Source organism: Oratosquilla oratoria, chromosome 5 (assembly GCF_046742065.1).
Source record: "Oratosquilla oratoria isolate Oo_2021 chromosome 5, ASM4674206v1, whole genome shotgun sequence".
In the NCBI taxonomy this organism is placed as follows: Eukaryota; Metazoa; Arthropoda; class Malacostraca; order Stomatopoda; family Squillidae; genus Oratosquilla; species Oratosquilla oratoria.
Window position 1 is genome coordinate 4,341,481 of NC_134781.1, and position 7,500 is coordinate 4,348,980.

The following is a 7,500-nucleotide window of genomic DNA, read 5'->3' on the forward strand; positions in this document are numbered from 1 at the left end:
GAAATGGCATCGACCAATTGGACGCAGACATGAAAGGGTGCATGACACGAAGAGGAATGAAAAATTATCTAAGATAATCAAATAATAACATAAGGATGGAGAAGACTGCAAGAGACCATAAGGCAATGAAATAATAATAAGAACATAAGAACATAAGAATGGAGGGGACTGCAAAAGACCATAAGGCCTACATTAGGCAGTTCTATATCCATTGCCACCTGTCTTCCCTATCCATAAATTTATCTCATCTTCTCTGAAAACAACCCATTGTTTCAGGCTGCGCTCGCAATGATAACGAATAAAAAGAAATAAAAGGTCAAGTTATTAAACATAGATGAACGACTCAACCCAACCATAAATGCACCGTAACTAAAGATAATGTGTCTTAACATTAGCCACAAGACAAAACCGAATAACAAAAAATAAAGAATAAAGAACGAATTAGATCAAAAAAAGATTGAATATATAATGACATTATATAGAATAAATAAAAGTGGAATTAAACAAACAAATGACATACGTCACTGCAGGTTAGACGTTTATCGAGGAGTGCCAGAGGGCCAGGCTGATGTGATGAATAAAATCGCTTGGCGGCACCCAGACAGAAAAGACAGTGCCACCCGGTAGGGAAGGGAGAGGGGGAGCAGGAGGGGTGAGGCAGGGGAGGACGGGGGAAGGAGGGGGAAGGAAGGGTGAAGGGGAGGGGGAGCAGGAGAGAGAGGGGGAGCAGGAGGGAGAGGGGGAGGAAGGGAGAGAGGAGCACGAGAGGAGGAAGGAGGGAGAAGAGGGAAGTGGAGGAAGGAGGGAGAAGAGGGAAGTGGAGGAAGGGGGAGGTAGTGGAGGAAGGGTAGGAAGGGGGAGGTAGGGGAGTAAAGGGGAGCGGAAGAGGGGAGGAGGGGAGAGGAGGAGAGAGGTGGGAGGAGGTGGACAGGAGGGGAGGTTACCAGGGTGACACAATTTAGCATAATCATGCTAAATTTAGCATATATTCCCATAATATTATGTTATGTTAATAAAAATTATAAAAGAAACCGAACGTATTGAGAGGAGCAGAAGATTTAGCATTACTTTTGACAGTATAGCGTAATTTCAGCTCCTGTCTAGCATATTCCCGCTTGAGACATCTGGTCATCCTGGAGATTATGTGTGACATCCAACACAAGCCTGGGCTCTCTCTCTCTCTCTCTCTCTCTCTCTCTCTCTCTCTCTCTCTCTCTCTCTCTCTCTCTCTCTCTCTCTCTCTCTCTCTCTCTCTCTCTCTCTCCCGGTCGAGTGCCAATACGTCACATCTCCAATGGCACTGAGCGACCAGGTGGCACTTCCGACCCGGACGTACAGTCACCACCAAAGATCCTGTTACGTGTCTTCTTGAAGAAGCCCTTAGAAAGTCAATAAAATTAGTGATGGGACGATACCAAAAATTGTAACGATTCCGATACGAGTCCCGATACTGCTCCCAACTTCCGATTCCGATAAATTATTAATAAATATAATTTGCTCATAAAGTTTTTGTTTCCCAAACCAAGTGTAGGGCCTGGAAATAACCATAAATCATAATCACTGGAGGTATCGGTATCGGACTCGTATCGGAATCGGAAGTTTAGAGCAGTATCGAGAGTCGTATCGGAATCGTTATAAAATTTGGTATCGTCCCATCACTAGGACTCAATAGGTATTGACAATAGTAATATTGTTAGTGTTTCTGTTATTGACAAAATAGTAGCCCTCCTGTGTTTCAATGAAACAGAGTAGGAAGAATTCATACAACATGACGATATATATGAACTCACCAGGAGGGCTTGCTGGTAGTCGCTCTGGGGTCTGAGGATGGAAGAGAGAACAATTAGTGAACTTGGAGAGAACAGCGGAAGAACATCGAATGAACACCATGACGCATTACAAAGTGAAAAAAAAAGTCAATCTAGATTCTTTTTCTAATGGTTGATTTTGAATATATGGTTTTGGAACTTCCGAGGTTCATTTTTTTTTTTTTTTTTTTTTTGTCATCACTTTCCCTACCGAGGTTGCCATGGAATGAATAAAATCGCCTGGCGACAGGAGGAATGAAAGGAAAAGGTGCTGAAGCAGATTTGTAGACCGCAGCTTTCCAAAAGGAATCTAGTATGCTGAAGGGAAATGATTTTCCTCCAACATATCAAATGACATTCTATATAAATTGTTGAGGAAACAAAATAGTTTACTCCACAGATTTTACGGCGGTACCACCGATTAATCGGAGGTTGGAGCTAAAATACCACGGTATGATAAGCCCTTAAGGAAGGGGTCCAGACTCTCTTTGCTACCCAGCAAGAGTCACTAAGAGGAGACGATACAAAGAGGCAGAAAGAGAAGTAGAATGAGAGAGTGAAGAGAAGGGAAGAGAGGGGGCAGTGGAGAGTGAGAGAAGGGAAGAGAGGAGAAGCTGGAGTAGCAGGAGGAAGAGGAGGAAGATGAGGAGGAGGAGGAGGAGGAGGAGGAGGAGGAGGAGAAGGAGAAAGAGGAGGAGAAGGAAGAGGAGGAGGAAGAGAAGGAAGAGGAGGAACATGAGGAGAAAGAGAAGAGGAGGAGAAAAAGAAGAGGAAGAGGAAGAGGAAGAGAAGGAGGAGGAGGAGAAAGAGAAGAGGAAGAGGAGGAAGAAGTGGAGTAGGAGAAGGAAGAGTACAAGGAGGAGGAAGAAGAATGGTATCACCAGTGACCTTGTCAAGCAGCATGATTGCGTGCGCCACCTCCTTCAGAGTTCCCCCTCTCCCCTCATCCCCTCCAACATATTCCTCTTAATCAAAATCCAAGATCCGAATTACGTGGGTGGCGCCAATAGAAAAGAAAAAAGTGGCCTCATCAGTAAATTACTGGAAGTCAGACACTACAACAGAAGGACATTCTCGTCAAGAACGCTCAGAAGAACACGGAAGGCCTTGAGGATGCCCTCCTGCCTGACGAAGCAACGAAGCAAGCGACGACGACGACGGCGTCGTTGACGAAGTGCCAGTAAGGTCAGGACTACGAAACACGCGAACGGGGTCCCGTTACTTTGTCAGCTACATGAAGGAAGAGGCCTGATAGAGATAGATAAAGAAAAAGAAAGAGAAAGAGACAGGCAGACTGAGAGACAAAAAAGAGAGACTGAAAGAGAGACAGAGAGAGAGAGAGAGAGAGAGAGAGAGAGAGAAAGAGAGAAGAGGGGGGTGAGAAGGTGGACAGATATATCACTCGATCCCCGATATGACTGTCGGATATTATTTGGTGTATATATATATATATATATATATATATATATATATATATATATATATATATACATATATATATAAAATTATCAACCACAATTCACTTTAATTCTAAGCAATCAACATCGAGAACCTCGAGGAGGCCAACATGCAGAAATTGAAACGTGTTACAGCCAAGGACTTGAACCTGCGCTAGCACGTGACAAGTGATAGTGGCTCAACCGATTGCGCCATCAATATATATATATATATATATATATATATATATATATATATATATATAGAGAGAGAGAGAGAGAGAGAGAGAGGAGAGAGAGAGAGAGAGAGAGAGAGAGAGAGAGAGAGAGAGAAAGAGAGAGAGAGAGAAATATAGTTTTTTTCAATGGTGGGAGGTGATTTTTTTCGGTCTTTTTTTTTCTCTCTTAATACACTTCTACTTTAAAACAAGTTCTCATCCGGGGGGGTCGGGTTTGGGGGTGGGTGGGGGGTAGATTTGTCACGCCTTGTGGGGAGGGGCAAAAAATGACAAGTTAGGGAGTAAATATATCACACCTGGCAATTCAGCATTAATTTTGTATCACACTATACCTTGCTAGTTACATTCTACGTATTCATTCTATATCATATATTTCCTTTCTTGGTTAAAGATTAGGTGCAAAACCTTAACATTTTTTTCTTGTTTTTGTGCACATTTCTCTTAAATTTTCTTGTTTCTGTGGACATTTTTATGCTGACTTTTATGTCGACTCTTTGCTTCGGAGAGACCCGGTTAATGCCCAAATGCGTCAAGACTAGGGGGGGGGGGAGTCCGGGAAGAGGGGGGAGGGAGAGAGGGAAGGGGGAGTGGGGGAAGGGGGGGAGTTGGAGGAAAGAGCGGAAGAGGGGGGAAGGGGAGAGTTGGGGAAGGGGAGAGTTGGGGGAAAGAGGGGGAACAGGGGAGTGGGGGGAAAGGGGAGTTGGGGAAGAGGGGGAAATGAAGGAGTGGGGGAAGAGGGGGAGTTGGGGAAGGGGCAGTCGGGGGAGTGGGGGAGAGGGGAATTGGGGAAATAACAGGAGAGGGAGGAGAGGGGAGAGGGGGAAGGGGAAGTTGGGGAGAGGGGGAGTCGGGGGAGTGGGGGAGAGGGGAGTTGGGGAAATGGCGGGAGAGGGAGGAGAGAGGAGAGGGGGAGAGGGGGAAGGGGGAGTTGGGGACAGGGGGAGTTGGGGAAAAGAGCGGAAGAAGGGGAAAGGAGGGAGTGGGGGAAGAGGGGGAGATGGGGGAAGGGGGATTACATATATGACGGAAGCGATGGGAGACACTCTGGGTACCACTGTGGACACTCGAACCTGACACACGATGCGCCACAACTCTGCGAATAAATCTTTCGTTGTTGTTGTTGCTGTTGCATGAATACGGTTTTGTTTTAGGAAATGCGACTTTGATTATAGCAGGGTTAATGTATATAGAAATAGAGCAAATAGTAATGAGCAACTTTGAGTTATATTTACATCATGATTCGGTTTATCGTCGAGAACACCCCCCCCCCCATTATCAGGAGCCCCTTACAGAGAGCTTTGTCGTATGGAATTTAATGACCCATGCCCTTGGTCCAACTCGCTGGTGGCCGGATTCGAACTGCCGTCACCTCGACCTTCGCCGCAAGTAGCGACGCTCTAACTCGTTAGGCCAGCGAGCATCCTATATTTACATTGTTTTGATTAAGGGATTACACTTTTTTTTCCTATTACGTGGGCCAGATACGAATGTCCGCCGTACTGTCACAATTCCGTCCGCCACAAGTTGGGCGCCGTCAACAACAACGACGACGCAGGCGTGGGCGTGAGCTAACCCGCGCCCAAACCAACAGAGCAGCTCCCGCGCGCCTTGACGGGCGGAGTCCGGCGACGTGGGCGGGGCTGACCACGCCCAACACGCCCATCATTCGATACCAAATAAGCTGGGTACGTCTTTATTGCCTTGCTGCTGTCGATCCGCCCACTGAGCGAGCGAAAATTATTGGTTTTCTTGTGTGGACGAAGCTTTATGACACAAGAACGTCACCCCTTCCATTTGACACAGAATCGTGTCGGATCTCGGTCTACCTGTCGTCAGGTGACTTTATTCGATACTGGGGAAGATTAAGCCCGGTGTCAGGTGTCACACTGCCCTGCGCTTCTGTTGCGGCTTGTTCTTGGCAACAGCAAAGTCTCCCTTGTTATGAGTCATTAGACTCGAAGAGTTTTGATAATATTTCAACCAGGGGGAGATGGTGGTCGTCGTCGTTATATCAAGTTGTGTCCATCTCCAGGTGATTTTAACAAGATAACTGAACTTCCAAACATAATCTGGCCGCATCCGGCGCCACCGCAAAGTGGACACCGAGGTGCGGTGGCCGTTCTCAAGCGCGGATTGCGGGAAGTACGGAAGCCAGCACCTCCTCTCATTTCGCAAATAATTGATAAGATTGGTATAAAAACTGGTGTAAATAATTGGTATACTCCTATAACTAGTCCTAACGATTCTCAAGAGATATAGATTTTCATTAGACAAAAATAGGATTCCATAATTTGATATGTACCGGGCAAATATTTAGAATCCGTAAATGAAGCAAAAACTGCCTCGTGGGGATATATGATCGGGGGTGGGGGCGGGGGCGGGGGGGGTGAGAACGCATAACATTTGAAGCCATGGCCAAGAACAAGAAGAAAAAGAAAAAGATGAATAAGAAGAAGACGAAGAAGAAAAAGACGAAAAAGAAAACGAAGACGACAAGGAAGATTAGAAAGAAGACGAAGATGACGAAGATAACGATGACGAAGACGAAAAAGAAGATATAGAAGAACACGAAGAAGAAAAAAGAAGATAAAGATGAACACGAGGAAGAAAAAAAGATGATGAAGAAGAAGAAGAAAAAAAGACGTAGAAGAAGAAGAAGAAGAAGAAGAAGAAGAAGAAATATAAGGATCGCTGATGGACAGAATCTTGCTACTGCCTCCACGTGGTGTGTGTGTGTGTGTGTGTGTGTGTGTGTGTGTGTGTGTGTGTGTGTGTGTGTGTGTGTGTGTGTGTGTGTGTGTGTGTGTGTGTGTGTGTGTGTGTGTTTTCTCACTTTCACACATTATCGTCTTCAAACAAACTGAGTGTAAATAACGACACATTCCACTCACTCCACACGGGGAGGGGGGGGGGTACTCCCGCAACCACAGTCGCTTACCAACCTTGCCTAGAGCCACTTAAGGCACACTAACACACATTAACTCAGCCCAAAACTTTTGTCGCTAATAACCAGCGCTTCTTTCCTTGGGGACAATATCGCACCGAAAAGGTGGACTCATAGAGGCGGCAAAAGAGAGATTCAGACCCTGTTCACACTAGCGGTTTCAACCGCGCGGAAACCGCATAGTCCGGGGAAAAATGCGCGGTTCTGTTTGAAGGCCTCCTTTGACTTACACTGTAATTGAACCGCGGCGGTTGAAATCGCTAGTGTGAATAGGGCGTGAGGGAGAACAGAACGGAATTAAAAATAATTTTTACGTGTCAAAAATGATCAACACTTTTTTTCTTACTGGAGAAGAGTCTACACTCATGAAAGAAGGCTACGTGAATCTGGTCCGTCGGGGATATCACTAAAGTCCCTAAAATATTGATTACACACATGCACACATACAGACACACACACACACACACACACACACTTACATACACAAACACACACACATAAACTCACACACGTACACACACACTCATGCACACATACATACATATATACTCATATACACACATATATGCATACACACACACAATCACACACACATACACACACACACACACACACGCATACACAAACACACACACACATACACTCACACATACACATAGGTTTGGTGCAGTCAGAGATTCTCCATTTGACCAAGCATACATCTGCGCACACACATAACAATGTAATTAGTACTACCCATTAGCTGCACGGTGTACATATCAATGTACACTTGGGGTGTCAAGTTCGTTCTCCCCGGGCCACTGCAACGCTACGGTCCTTCTGGAGAGGTTGCCCGATTCTGTGTGCGTGGGGGGGGGGGGAGGTATACGTGCGTGCATGTGTGTATATGTATGTGTACGTGCGTTGCATGCGTGTGTGCGTGTTTGTGTGCGTGTGTGTATACGTACGTGCGTGTACGTGTGTGTATATGTATGCGTGCGTGTGTGTATGGATGTGTGCGTTTGCGTGTGTGTGTGTGTGTGTGTGTGTGTGTGTGTGTGTGTGTGTGTGTGTGTGTGTGTGTGTGTGTGTGT

At 45.7% G+C, this 7,500-nt stretch overlaps 2 protein-coding genes across 7 annotated transcripts in view; one reads left to right on the forward strand and one right to left on the reverse strand.

Moving 5' to 3' along the window:
• Positions 1 to 7,500, reverse strand: part of LOC143025339 (interference hedgehog-like) — a 130,367-nt gene that overhangs the window by 82,255 nt on the left and 40,612 nt on the right. Inside the window, exon 2 of one of the 2 annotated variants that reach the window (XM_076184836.1) lies at positions 1,791 to 1,821. The exons of the other annotated variant lie outside the window; for it this stretch is intronic. The gene's annotated coding sequence lies outside the window, so the exon portion shown is untranslated. The remainder of the gene's footprint in view (positions 1 to 1,790; positions 1,822 to 7,500) is intronic. 2 annotated transcript variants of the gene reach the window in all.
• The window catches only part of LOC143025341 (histone-lysine N-methyltransferase SETMAR-like), a 165,912-nt gene that overhangs the window by 7,325 nt on the left and 151,087 nt on the right, over positions 1 to 7,500 (forward strand). The window lies entirely within an intron of this gene.